This window comes from Halichoeres trimaculatus, unplaced genomic scaffold (genome assembly GCF_033239565.1).
Source record: "Halichoeres trimaculatus isolate MK-OKI-2021-1 unplaced genomic scaffold, fHalTri1.1 fHalTri1_scaffold_3, whole genome shotgun sequence".
Lineage (NCBI taxonomy): Eukaryota > Metazoa > Chordata > Actinopteri > Labriformes > Labridae > Halichoeres > Halichoeres trimaculatus.
The window spans coordinates 353,710-368,056 of record NW_027437181.1 but is presented as its reverse complement, the minus strand read 5'-3'; the positions used below and the strand labels follow the sequence as shown (position 1 = coordinate 368,056).

Here is a 14,347-nt window from a genome sequence, read left to right as displayed (position 1 = left end):
GGTTTGGCTTTCGTGAAGGATCGGTTGAGAGGATTGGCTAGACTTCCCGATCACTGATACTTTAAAAAATGCAAAAATCATCCCGATTTGATACTAGGGATCCATATCATGATACTTTGACCTGTGGTAAAATATCAACGTTTAAAGTCTTAATATCGATATTTTTGTTAAAATAAATATCCATGTTTCGGTTGCGCTGGAAGTGCAATACATCCTCTGCACCTCCACTGCTGTAGATGGCGCTAAAGAGCATCTCTGCTGTATGTTTCCCATAAACCTTATAATAGATATGGCCTCAAAGTTAAAATATTTTCTTCCTAAACTTGATGATGTGGGTTTGATGCTGTAAACATCAACGTTTTATCTCTGATCTTGGGTCAGTTAATTTAAAATCATTTGAAGTCTATTTTTTACAGTGTAGTCATGTTTTGAACAAAATTACATTTTTTATCAGTACCCAATCATTTCTTAGCAGCATAATTTTAATGTCACAGTAAGTTGCTAGGCGCTGCCCTGTTGGCTATGGCTGCCTTTTGCAGCAGCTCTCTCTTCTTTGTCAGTTTCTTGTAAATTTTTTCGTCTCTTTTTCGTCATCTTTGTATTTGGAGTGGATCATCACTTTGTATGGTTCATTTGTTGGTCGTGGACACCAAACTTTTTGTGTCTTCAGTGATATTTTTACTACTTTTTCTCCTGTGTTTGTCTGGAGATCCTACATGTAACCATGGCTGCATTGTTTACATGTGAAATCAGCTGTTAGCAGCCTGTAGCATGTCAATGCTAACTGGTGCTAGGCCAGATGTTTCCCCGCAAGGTGAGGAGAAGGAGGTGAGGACGACGTGCTGGTTCTCAGGTGTGAGCTAAGAAGTGACGACATGGACCTGTCCTTCCAGCCATCGTTATTGGGAACGTAAGATCTATCTCCAATAAGATGGACGAGCTAGCTGTGCTAACCCAGCAACAGAGGGAATACCAGAGGGCAGAGTAGCATCGGGCTATTCACAGAGTACTTGTTACAATGACATACAATGAATTTCTATTGTATTCTATTCTATTGAGTGACAAACTTGATGAACTTTATGTTTTTAAGTTAAGTTTTTGAATGAAACTCTGCATCTGACTTTTTTATTTCTAACACAAATAAACAGAAAAGTTAACCGTGTAGAATATCCCAATAAATCATGACCCAGGTATCGTGAAGCGACGTCCTCTGAGGTTACTCCACACCGTCTGCCGTCCCCGCTCAGCTCTGCAGTGGAGTGTTAATCTTTACAAACCCTCAGAGCTACTTTAAGCTTCCTGCTCGGTGCTGGAGGAACTTCCAGCTTCCAAATTACCGTATGAAAGTGAGCTGCCAATCAGCCGTAATTACTGCATGACACGCTGACACAAAGTGGATTACCGGTACAGCCAGGTGTTAGTTCAATTGTGTGCTTCTGGGTAATATCTAATGCCTGCATTAAGCAGCTCCTGCCCTGAGTCGCTGCCACCCCCCAACAATGGAGCTGCCAAACTGATGTTTAACATGTATCTGCAGCATTAGTCAGGGAGGCTTCAGGCTTTTCAGGAACCAGCAAACGCTTCACGGCAGAATATCCTCAGAGTCTTTACGGCGCACTTCAACCAACAGATAAGAGTGGAATAATGATGCTCTTTACTTACCCGTTTATACTGACAAAACACAACACACTAAACCAGCCAAGCCACTGAGATCTTTCTTTGGGTACAGGTGTTTGTTGTCTTACCTGTTTACATCTCAGCTGATCCGTCAAGGTTAGCGAGATTTAGCTAAACGTAGAGGACGCTAAACCTAAACACATGTTCAGCACTGTACAGTATCTGACTGTAATACTTCACCATAAATTACCGTACAATGGCTTTAAAAGTTATTCTACAGGAATAACAACTGTGTCAGTGTGAAGCTGCACAGGTTTACTGTGAATCACTGTGAGGCTTTAACACGTTAATCCATGAGATACAGGATTCAAGATTCATACATTTACCATCCAACCAAAACCTTATTTTACCCCTAAACATGTCGTTAAAGCAGTCTACAGGTTGGATAGCAGGAGTCTCCATCAGTGTTCGTATGAGAGCACTGAAATAAAGTTTGGAGCTGTTTTATCACCGCACTGGGCTGCAGGTCCCTGGTCTTTAACGGGGCGCCGTCAGAGTCCACAGAGCGGCGCAGACCACAGGGTGAGCCCACAGTGGGCTCGTAAAGAAACATGGAGCTTTGATTGAATGACTCACTTCACTCAGATGAGACAGAGCCAACATCAAGAGCCTGCAAAAATATACAAAGCAGGGTCCTCCTGAAAATGTGTTATTTTTAGGTTTAATCTGACCACACGTCACGCTTTCATAAGCTCCTCCCTCTCTGGATCTCACCTTAGCTCTGCTGACCATGAGCTGTCTGTCACTGTGAGGTCCAGAGAAGAGAAATATGGGACTAAACACACTCACACCCAGGGCTGGGTACCCTTCACATATCAAACAATACGGTACAGTTGCCTGGTACCTGGCAATCGGTACCGGTGCTCAATGATACCAGTTTTCAGTACTTTCTTGTGTTTATTTGGTGAAAAATATCAATTTGTTTAATTATATTTTTTTGTTTTTCCATTTGAAATATTTATTCTTTAATATATAACCTTGTAATGTTGTGTTCATGTCCAGCATGGAAAATCACCCACTCTTCCACTCCCTCATAGTCACAACCTTGAGATAGACAAAATAGTAATTTTACACTCAGCTGTAAGAAATCTGTGCTAAATCAACGCTGTAGCATGTTTCCCTGTTCTTACACAGATGCTAACTTTAGCTGACAGTCACCTCCTCCCAAACGCAACTGTGTCAAACAACAAGGACAAAATCCCTGTGATTGGTCCGTTGGGAAGAGTCGTATTTCCTGTATTTACCACATTTCTGGAATCGCCACACATTGACCAAACAAAACATTTCCTCCAAAGTTCCCCCTGTGTGTTCCCTGCAATACCAGCCCAATGCTCCTAATGGCTACCAGTAGCCAATGCTAACAAATATCAAACACTAAGCTCAAAACTGATGTGAAAAAAACAAGCAGAAAAAGTAGCATCAGAAACATACAATCTGGAAATCATGTTAACAACACTGCCCCGTGTGTTTCGGAGGAGTATTGCAGAGAATCAACACAAAAGTGCTCATGACTGTGTCAACCACTACAGCACAGTGTCAACATAGAAGTATAAACCCTGATTTACCAGAAGACAAAATGCAGGAGTTTGGTGACTTTGGATCTACATGTTTTAGATCCATCAGAAAAATAATCTAATAGCTAAATGTGTGCACTTTGTTTTATTTCCTTTATTCAAAAATAATTCCCATAATAATGCTATCTGTGTGATATTTAAACATAGTTTATCAAAGGAGGTGTGATTTTTCTGTTTGGATCTTGGCCCCCCCTTGATTGAGTAAATTCTGGAGTTAGGCCACCCCAGTCTGAAGAGTCTGGTCCGCCCCTGTCACGGACCATTATAGGTTTACATTTAACTTTAAAGGGACAGATAATACAGCAGACAGTAGAGGGGAACCTGAACTGTCCACAGACTGTCCTCAGACCCAGTTATCGAGCTGGGATCGGGTTTTACCGAGAGAGCACACTGAGCAGGGTTAAATGTTTACACCTCGGCTGAACTTGAAGAGGCTAACGGAGCTAACTCGCCCTGGTGTAATGAGCTAATGTGGCTCGCAGGCTACTGGCAGAGTGAAACAATGAGCTCAGAGAGCAGACTCCAGGCTTGGCTGGCTGGCTGCTGCATGCTGTGCTGCCTGCTGCATGCTGTGCTGGCTCTGAGCTGCTCTGAGCTCTGAAGCTAGCCAGCTCTGCTTGCACGCAAGGCTAACGTTAAGTGGCTAACGAGTCGTAGCGCTATCAACAATGAGAGAGTGAAGGGAAAAGGGGGAAAATGGAGCAACTTACCGACTTAACTAGCCACTCCTATCCCAAGCCCCGCTCCGTCCATGGCGCTGAGCTCTCCACGTACAGATCTGCGCAGAGAAAAGGCGCTAAATGACAGAAAACCCGTGACAATGTGCAGCAGCAGAAACCAGTGGCAGCGCACTCCCCAAGACATCCAACACAAGAGAGGAGGGAGGCCAGCGATTCACTGGACTGCTGCCATCACACTTGGAGATACCGTCCACGGCGAAAACAACCCAGTCCGGAGGGCATGTTCTCGGATCCGCCTGGAGCCCGACGCGAGTCCGATCCGTCCCCGACACCTTCCGCCGATTAATCCCACAGCGAGTAGTGATCCATCCGGGTTAATTCCTCCGTAATTCAGCCTTTCTGGACGAGCACCGCGGTGGTTCTTCGTGTGGGAACTGATACAATGTAGCCAACCAGCAGCAGCGGGAGCGGACCGCAAACCCAGGATCAGGCGCTCCGCTCGGACTGGACTGTCACAGTCCACGGAGCCCGGGCCGAAGACCCGGAACTGGATCAGCCACCGAGCGGACCGTGATTCACCGAGTTTGTTGTCAGGAGGAAAATCAACCTGTAGCTCGGAATGTCAATCACCACCTGTTCACACCTGCATGATCAGCCCACTGTACACGTGTTTTAATACAGATCTGATCCGGTTTGAATGGATACAGGTAAACATGCGCCATGGGTTGGACTCAGGTTTAATCAGATTACCAAGAAAAAAAAAAAAAGCAACAAGGTCCTCTCCCTTTAAAAAAAGTCTGGATCTGACTTTCTTAATATGAGCCGGAATAATTAAATATAAAAAAAAATAAAGTAGCTTTCCAGTCTGAAAACTGAATAAAACTTTGCCTAAATTAAACATGGTAAAACCAGTCAGGTGAATATGGATAAACTGGGACACTTTATTTACGATTAAGAATCAAATGTCTTTGCCCATCACATGATACCATTATAAACAGCTGAAGATCTGCTATAATATGTAGAAGAAATAAAAAAAGAAAAATTAAACACTGGAAAGATTAACCTCCACCAAAAACAATTTAACCCAAAACCTAAATTTCCAGACACTACTGTAAAAGTCTGACACCGTATATTGACAAACTGGGACACTTGAAGCACAGTTCATTTTTATTCAAACACGCTAATAAAAAAATCGACAGTTCATGACATATAATTATAAATAGTAAAAACAGGGAGAAGCAGCTCCATTAAAATTAGAAAGGGGGATTATAAGACAGTCTGATGTGTTTATGACATAAAATCATGATTATGTGATTAAAAAAATTAGATTTTATACTCCAGTAGTCATGCAATGAGGAAAGTAGAGAAAGTTATGGACAAGAAATTATGACAAATGAAGTCACATGAATGAGAAACAACTCAATCAATAACATAAAAGCAAGAAATGATGGTGAAAAATAGTCCAAATAATGATCCAGTTGTGTCACTGCTGTGAGTTTTATTCCATAGTTTCCATTTAAATCTTATAAATACAACTTTTAATGCACAAGTTGAGACAAAAAAATCATAATTTTGAGGCTTTAAATCATAATTATGTCTTTTATTTTTGAAATTCATTTTCTTTTGAAATAAAATTTTTCTGACTGTAATATAACACTTTTATTTTGTATGGCCTCAAACATTATTTCATTATTTTCACTTTACTTTTAGTCTCAATCCACCTTACTGTTCCTTTTTTCATGTTTTTTTTAATATTTTTTCTCTGTTTTCGATATGTTTATGATGTATTTATACACTTATGTAATTTTCCATTGGTCGGTTGTGATCCAGGCATTAAGCCAGTCTTCCTGGTGACAGTCACTGTGAGATGTTTTCACGTTGTGCTCAGTCTGGACCAAACCAGTGTGATTTTCTGGATGAAGACTACATTTCCCATGAGCACCATCACCCACTGTTATAAAAAGATGTGACAGTCATTTGTTTTGGATGTAAAGACTGACACAGACATTTTTGTTGATGCTCTGTTGTTTTTTGAGACAGATTGCGTCCTCTTCAGGCAGTGAAGCTTTTACGAACAGCCCAAACATTAAATTTATGTCTCACCTCCTCGACCCTGAAAAACGCTGGCTGCAGAGATTTTCTGTCTGAAACAAAACCTCAGCAGAAACATCCTCCTGCTCGTAATCCTCACTGCCAAACTTAAACCACAGAGCTGTAAACACAGACACCTGAGGGCGAAGCCAAACACTCACCTGACATGTCCACAGAAAGTCAGAGTCAAACACAGGAAATGAACGTCAGCGTGAAGAAACAACCAGTGTTTTTTTACTATGTGGGTCATGTTTTTGACTTTTAATCACAGTGAAAGTTTTATTTTCAGCTTGGAAACACTAAAAGATCCTCAGAGTTGACAAAGAGTAACCTGAGTTATCTGAAAATAAAACCCCATCGTCTGCGTATAACATTATCCTCTACTTTAAACCTGTTTGATTTCCAGCTCTTCTCTGTGAACTCTTTGACTAATTATCAGAAAACAGAGCTCAAACTTGATCTTCACGTCTCAGTGTAAACAGGAAGTGTTAACGAAGCCGCTCTCTGCGCCTTGTTCTCGTTTAACTGAAGTGAATCTAACAAACAACCAAAGGGAATTTCTCAGCCAGCCTGGAAATAAAAAGATCCCAGCAATGAAAAATCTCTCAGATACGTTTGGATCCCAACTCTCTCGGCTCCACGGATAACCTTTCATGTTTACCAGCTTCAAACACCACCAGGCTTTAAGTCCTTCCTCTCCCGGCGCTGGTTTCCCCGGCAACAGGAATATGATAATGTTGCCTTTGACATGACAGAAGGAATCATCTCGCTAACAAACAGAGACAACAGGCACGGGGAGGGCCGGGGGGAGGCGAGGGGAGGCGAGGGGAGGCGAGGGGAGGCGAGGGGAGGCGAGGGGAGGCGAGGGAGGGGGCTGAATTAATGGACTCATTTTCACACAGAGGGAGAAGCAGCAGCAGGAGCAGCTACTCACCATCCTCCATCCCATCCTCCATCCCATCCTCCATCCTCCATCCCATCCTCCATCCCATCCTCCATCCTCCATCCCATCCTCCATCCAGGCTCCATCTTCCTCCCTGCTGGCAGGCTCACTCAGGCCCTCCCCCGGGAGCAGCAGCTCCTTTCAGAGGCTAAATAACCGTCAGAGGCAGGTGGGGGCTGCAGGGGACACCCTCCTGATGATGGTCCTCCTTTCAGGCTCCAGAGAGGAGCTCCAACCCAGACCTGAAACAACGAGCTGAGCGGACGCCATGTGACCCAATCAGGCGCCCAGGTGGACTCACAGAGGAGCTGGCTCTGTTGGTGTGGTCACCTCCTCATTCCTCCGTCAAAGGAGGTGATCAGCCCTGAACACCACCGCTCTCAGCTCTCTGAGGCTTCAATAATAGATCCTGATGATTCATCCACTCGCTCTCATCATGACCCACTTCATCCCCACACTGATGTCATTAAGTCTGCTGAAGGATGCTGGGTAATGGCTCGCTTTCCACACCTGCAGATGATCTCTCAGTTTGAGTCCACTGTTAAATATTCCTCTTTGTGCAAATCCAAGTCCAACCTGCTCACACCTGAAGGATTCAGACTGTGAAATATCTGGTTCAGACCCTGACTCATGGTCCACAGAGGATGGATCCCAGTGGGTGGTGATCCTGTTTCCTTTTTTTCTCTAACTGCCAAAAAGAAAACAAAATAAATCAAGTTATGTTCAAGTTAATCAAGTTCTGAGCCTGTTTTAACTGGAAGAAATGAAAAAGTTTAAAAATCCCTTATCCATATTTGTGTGATAAGTTGTTTGTCTCTTCCTTTTGTTTTAGGCCTTTTTTATAACCATACATTTTATGTATTTTCTTTTGTATTTAATTGTATCTTAACTTTTAATGATTACATTGTAGGCTGCCTATTTTTCAACTGGCCGGGGGTACAGCTGGAAATGAGCTGTTCAGGCCAAAGCTGCTTCTTTTACTGCATAGTTTCAATTTCAATTTAGTTTATTTGATAAGGAGGGACAATGTGCATTCATACACACTTTAAAAAAATAAAATGTATAATATTTAAAGGTTTCTGTTCTTCTTGTTTTGTTTCTTTTTAAGGAAAAGAAAGAACAGAGAAAAATGATCATAATAAAACATTTTACAATACATTACGATCATAGTTTTTATTGTACACAGGTTGTTGAAGTGCTGGATTTAGACAGTAAAGAGCTGGAGTTGATATTTAAAGTGTCAGGTCTCTTGGATAAATACGCAGTGAAAAAAATCAAGAAAGGAGAGAGGGAGGAATTAAAAAAAATATATAAATAAATAAAAAATAAAAATTAAAAAAAAGGGGAGGGGAGGTGGAGATGAATGGGGCTGCAGCAGTGCAAGTCCAGGTCATATGTATTGATTAAATTATGGTGTTTAAGGGTTAATGCCAGTTATAGTAAAATCAGACTGTGAGGATGAGGCCAAAAAAGGAGAGTAGAGGGAAGGCAACGGAAGAGAGAGAAAAAAATAAATAACTAAATAAATAAACAACAAAAAATAAATAAATAAAAAAACTAAATAAAAAAAATAATAATAATAAAAATAATGATAATAAACAATTAAAGGTGACTGTCCACAAACAATAAACAAATAAACTAAACTAAACTAAACCAATATTTAGTATTTTCTTGTCCATATCTGTGAATAACTTCTGTTTCTTTCTGCAAAGCTAAAATTATTGTGCTCTCTGCTCATTGCACTTCCAGTAAAATGTTCATTTCATCAGTTGTTTCTTGTATAATGACGATAAAGTTGAATCTCATCTCATCTCCTGTGAAGTTATTCAGTTATTATTGTAAATGCAGGAAATAAAACGCTGTCCAGTCGACCCGTCCCGAGGCGTGAAGTCAGTGTGGTTCAGACTCGTAGTTACTCTGAGTGATGGATGGATTCAGTGGGTTTAAGACGTGTAACTGATAAATGTCAGGTTTCTCATAAAAACATGATTCTGCCTCAATAAGTATGGTTTTATCAGTCTACTACACTGTAAAAAAATTAATTCAGTTTAAACCAATGGACCCCAAAACAGAGGGAAACACTTATGTCTTCAGCACACTGACTCACTCAGTGCAACCAAAAACACATTATCAGGTTTAGAAATGAAATATTTTAAATACATTTTAAGGCAATATTTCATAAAAAAATCACTTATTACATCAGCACACTGCCATCACTTTAAGGAAGGTGAATTATTCGATACTTATTATGTTTTTGAGGTTACACCATTTGACTGGTTAATCAGACTGATTCTTTAATTGGTTAAAAATGGTAAAAATGTTCTTTTAAATATTGTGTCATTAAGAGAAATAAAGGCAAACAAGTCTGAAGCTTGTTTTTATTTTTTTTTGAGACCAACCCTTATTTGTCAACATCCCTTTTGATGATGTCACCCACTTGTTTCTGGTGCAGAGTTTTGAAGCCTGTCATTGTCAGCAGCCATATTGATAATGCTAAGCTAAGGAGGCGGGCTTTGATGCCAATCGCTAACAGCTACAGGGTGCCCACCTGTGAGCCAGGTGAGCTGAGCCTCACTGCTGAATTATGGGAAAACATTAACTAAAGTCACTTTTGAAGTAGGTTTAACATGTTTATTTCTTCTGGATTAGTTTGTCCGTAGTCTCCAGAACTGCTGCAGACAGATTTAAGTGGAAACTTTCTGAATCAGCTGTTGCTGCTCAGCTCTCTAACTCATCAAACTATGATCATAAGTTTCTGCATTGAAATCTCAAGAATCTGCGTTTTATATCCTGAAGTTTGGAGGATCCAGAGCAGTCAGAGGCCTGTCTGTGTTAGGGACAGTTTGATGAAGAGGAGGAGGAGTGATCTCTGTATCTTCCTCCTGTGGTTGGAGCATTTGGTCAGAGCCTCGCCATCAGCAGCTTTTCCTCAGAGGGAGTCACGCAGCGCGCATTAAGCTCTGAAGAAAGACTTTTCCTCCAACATGAGACTGGGTAAGAGCCAGAAATGAATCAATAACCAACAGAGACGTCAATAACGCTGCACATATTAAGCTGAGGAGATTATCCCAAAGTCCTGAGAGCGCCACCGCCGTTCCTGGACCGCTCTCAGGGCCAACATGTGACATAAATACTTCACAACAAGTTAGCATCAAAGGGAGGGGATTTACAGATGGTGGTAATGTAATAATTCTTCTTTTCAACACATTTTCCTCTCTGCAGAGACGTTTTAATGAAACAGACAGATTCAGTTTGACCCAGTTACTCAGAGATCTTCCAGAGTCACGAGACGCCGCTCCAATCCAAAACGCTGCTTATCTGGAAAAAGATCCACAGTGCTATATGTCTGATTTTATCTCTGACAGCGTTCCTCTGCTATCGCTCCACATTTCATCACTTTTATAAAGTATCTCTCCATCTGTCCCTCTGTTACTCACTAACAGAGCTGAACACGTTTGGAGCCTGTGGCAGAGTCAGTCCCATTCATCCTCCGTCATGTAGCAATATGCTAATCCACGGTTATCACGTCGCGTATCTGCTACAGGCTCCTCAGTAAACACGGCCTGAAGGAGCCGGTGACGTATTCAGGAGAGTAAAGCCTCATGATGAGTCAGAGCTCAGAGACTCATGATGAGTCAGAGCTCAGAGACTCATGACGAGTCAGAGCTCAGAGACTCATGATGAGTCAGAGCTCAGAGACTCATGACGAGTCAGAGCTCAGAGACTCATGACGAGTCAGAGCTCAGAGACTCATGAAGAGTCAAAGCTCAGAGACTCATGATGAGTCAGAGCTCAGAGACTCAGTCATGACGAGTCAGAGCTCAGAGACTCATGACGAGTCAGAGCTCAGAGACTCAGTAATGACGAGTCAGATCTCAGAGACTCATGACGAGTCAGAGCTCAGAGACTCATGACGAGTCAGAGCTCAGAGACTCATGACGAGTCAGAGCTCAGAGACTCATGACGAGTCAGAGCTCAGAGACTCATGACGGGTCAGAGCTCAGAGACTCATGACGAGTCAGAGCTCAGAGACTCATGACGAGTCAGAGCTCAGAGACTCATGACGAGTCAGAGCTCAGAGACTCATGACGAGTCAGAGCTCAGAGACTCATGACGGGTCAGAGCTCAGAGACTCATGACGAGTCAGAGCTCAGAGACTCATGACGAGTCAGAGCTCAGAGACTCATGACGAGTCAGAGCTCAGAGACTCATGACGAGTCAGAGCTCAGAGACTCATGAAGAGTCAGAGCTCAGAGACTCATGAAGAGTCAGAGCTCAGAGACTCAGTAATGATGAGTCAGAGCTCAGAGACTCAGTAATGATGAGTCAAAGCTCAGAGACTCCTCCTGACATAAGTTGCCTTAAGGACAGATCCCCTTTGTATTAGTCAGTGTGTTTTCATGTGTGTTAAATGCTTAGAGGACCTGTGAACGAAGCGGCCTGGAGGGGGGGGTTGACACACCCTGACACACAGGTCTGCTCCGTGTGTGTGTTTTATCACTTCCTGTGTGTTTCTGTGGTTTCTCTGTGTGGAGAATTGACACAGTGACTCTTTTAACCACGCTCTGATATCTCTGTGTTGTTACAGCGAGCGTCCCGCTCCAAGAGGTCAGAGGTCATGGACTGAACTGATCCTTTATCAGAGGATCTTTACAGATGGCAGCGCGTGGAGCCAGCTGGGATAGGAAATCCATCTTTAATTGAATTTATGAATCTGCTCCTCGTTCACAAACCGTTTGTTGTTGAGTCAGAAACCTTTGGTGTAGTCAGATTTAGGATATATTCAGACAGCTGATTGTTTTGATCAGGGTCGTCAGAGGAAAATGATCCTTTACAGTAGATTAACCGTCGCCCACCCATGGAGGACAGACGGACCTTTCCTGCTCCTCTCACTGTGGTTCACTCACTGCCTCCAGGGCCAGAGCCTTCAAACCCTCCCCTTTCTTTCTTTCTTTCTTTCTTTCTTTCTTTCTTCTTCTTTCTTTCTTTCTTTCTTTCTTTCTTTCTTTCTTTCTTTCTGTCTTTCTTTCTTTCTTTCTTTCTTTCTTTCTTTCTTTCTTTCTTTCTTTCTTTCTTTCCACCCAAGCATCATCAAAGTGTCCATCCATCCATCCATCGTGGTCTAACTTCATGTTTGCAGATGAAACAAACTCTGTTTTCTTGACGTTTCCTCAGAGTTGTGTTTATCAAACAGCTGATTTTCCTGACTCTGTGTAGAACAGTAAAGATGAGTTGAGTCCAGCTGTGACGGCTGTTTCAGATCCATCTGTTCCTCCTCTCCTGGTCTTTATTTGATGATTCGAGCTGTTTTTCTTGGTGTCAGAAGCAGCTGATGGAAACTCTTCAGTGTCTGACGGTAACACTGAGATCAGGGAGGGATTAATCTGCTCTCCATCAGCTGGTTGGTAAATGAACAGAGACGGTGTGAGGGATTTAAATGGAGTTGGTGTAACCATGGACCACTGTCATGACGTCACAGCGTCCACTTCCTCTGGGTTTATCTCTAATGAGCCCGCTCTGACGACCTCCTCCTGAATATTTCCTCCATCCTGCTCCGGCCTGCTCCGGCCTGGACGGGCGGCGCTCTGTGACATCAGGAGATGGATGAGCCACAAGCTGCTCCCAGGTTGTATTGTTCCCGCCTGCTGCCACCTCCTGTAAAGAGCTCTGAGGCCTAATTTCTCTTCAGGCCTGTGAGGACGGGGGACGGGGGGACGGGGGACGGGGGACGGGGGACGGGGGACGGGGGACGGGGGGACGGGGGACAGGGGACGGGGGACGGGGGGACGGGGGATGGGACCTGGCGCCCTCAGTCCAATCAGCCTCTCAGCAAGCACACAAAGGTCCTGCTGCTTCTACAACTGCAGACTTGGCTGGATGGTGAGGAGGCCACAGAGCTGGACCAGAGTCAACCTCTTTTAATTTGAGTCGGGGAGTTCAGCCAGGCGTCATTTCAGCCCAGATGAAGCAGTGAATCAGGCCGTTTTAATCTCTGATCTGGTTAGAAACCTTCGCTAACTGGACGACAGCTCGAGGTGGAGGAGGAGATGTTGGACTGTGGCTCAGAGCTGGATCCAACCTGCTCCAAACCCCTGATTCACGCGCTCCCCTCCCCCTCCCCGTGTCCTCCGGCGTCATCAACAGCGAGCGGTTGGTTTGTGAGGAAGCAGGAGCAGCCTGAGGCGCTGTGAGCGGACATGAAGCTCCACTGATGGCGTGCTGGCGTGGTTTACAGGAGGAGCTGTGGGAGGAGGGCGTGAAAACATGAATACAGACTGAAGGAACTGGATTAGCTTATCAGCCGACCTGCCCTTCAGACCCTGTCCCAGCATCTCTTCTTAAAACCTGTTGTGACTTTTTTAAACAGGATTTTCTAACAGTTTTAAATCATTCTCTACAGTCAGGCGGATATCCCTCTGCTTTTAAATCTTCAATCATAAAACCTGTCCTGAAGAAGAGCAATTTGGATACAGCAGTAGCTGATCATTTTAGTCCTGTATCCAATTTTCCGTTCTTAAGTCAAGTTTTAGAAAAGATTGTTTTAAACCAGTTAAATGATTTTATTCGTTTTAGAAACATTCATGAAGTTTATCAGTCAGGATTTAGGGAAAATCACAGAGACTGCCCTGGTCAAAATAGTTAATGACCTCAGGTCCAACATGGACAATAAATTATCTTCTGTGTTAGTTTGATTGGATTTGAGCGCTGCATTTGATACAGTCAACCACAAAATTTTTTTAAACAGACTTTGTGATTTTATTGGCGTCTCTGCCACTGTTTTTAACTGGTTCAAATCTTGTCTCAGCGATAGAAAGTTTTATGTGAATCTTGGGGATCACTCTTAGAAATGCTATGACATTGCTTGTGGTGTTCCCCAAGGTTCAGTTTTAGGCCCTACTCTTTTTGATATTTACCTGCTTCCTTTAGATGATGTCATCAGGAGACACGGCATCAATTTCCACAGCTACGCTGACGACACCCAACTTTATGTTGCCGTCTCCCCTGATGACACAGGGCCCCTCCATGCCCGTTTAAATTGTGTTTCAGATATTAAAATATGGATGGCAGAAAACTTTTACAACTCAACCAGGACAAAACTCAGGTTTTAGTCACTGGTTCAGGGTTTAAGAGAGACTTAAGGACCCCACTTAAGGAACAGCCTACCTGAAGACCTGAGGGCTGCATCTAATGTTCATGTCTTTAAAACAAACTCAATACCTACCTTTTTAGTCCAGCTTTTACCTATATTACCTTTTTGTGTTTTATTTATTTCAAGTACAGACCACTGTTTATCATTTTATCTTGTCTTATTTATTTATTTATTTATTTTGTTATTTATTTTTTATTTTTATTTTTTTAATCTTTTCTTTTTAAAAATCTTT

General features: G+C 42.9%; 1 protein-coding gene across 2 annotated transcripts in view; it reads right to left on the bottom strand.

The window, feature by feature from the left end:
• znf609b (zinc finger protein 609b) overlaps positions 1–4,407 on the bottom strand; it is a 130,682-nt gene extending 126,275 nt beyond the window's left edge. Inside the window, exon 1 of one of the 2 annotated variants that reach the window (XM_074665772.1) lies at positions 3,962–4,407. The gene's annotated coding sequence lies outside the window, so the exon portion shown is untranslated. The remainder of the gene's footprint in view (positions 1–3,961) is intronic. The other variant, XM_074665771.1, reaches the window with a different exon arrangement.
• Between the last annotated feature and the right edge of the window lie 9,940 nt (positions 4,408–14,347).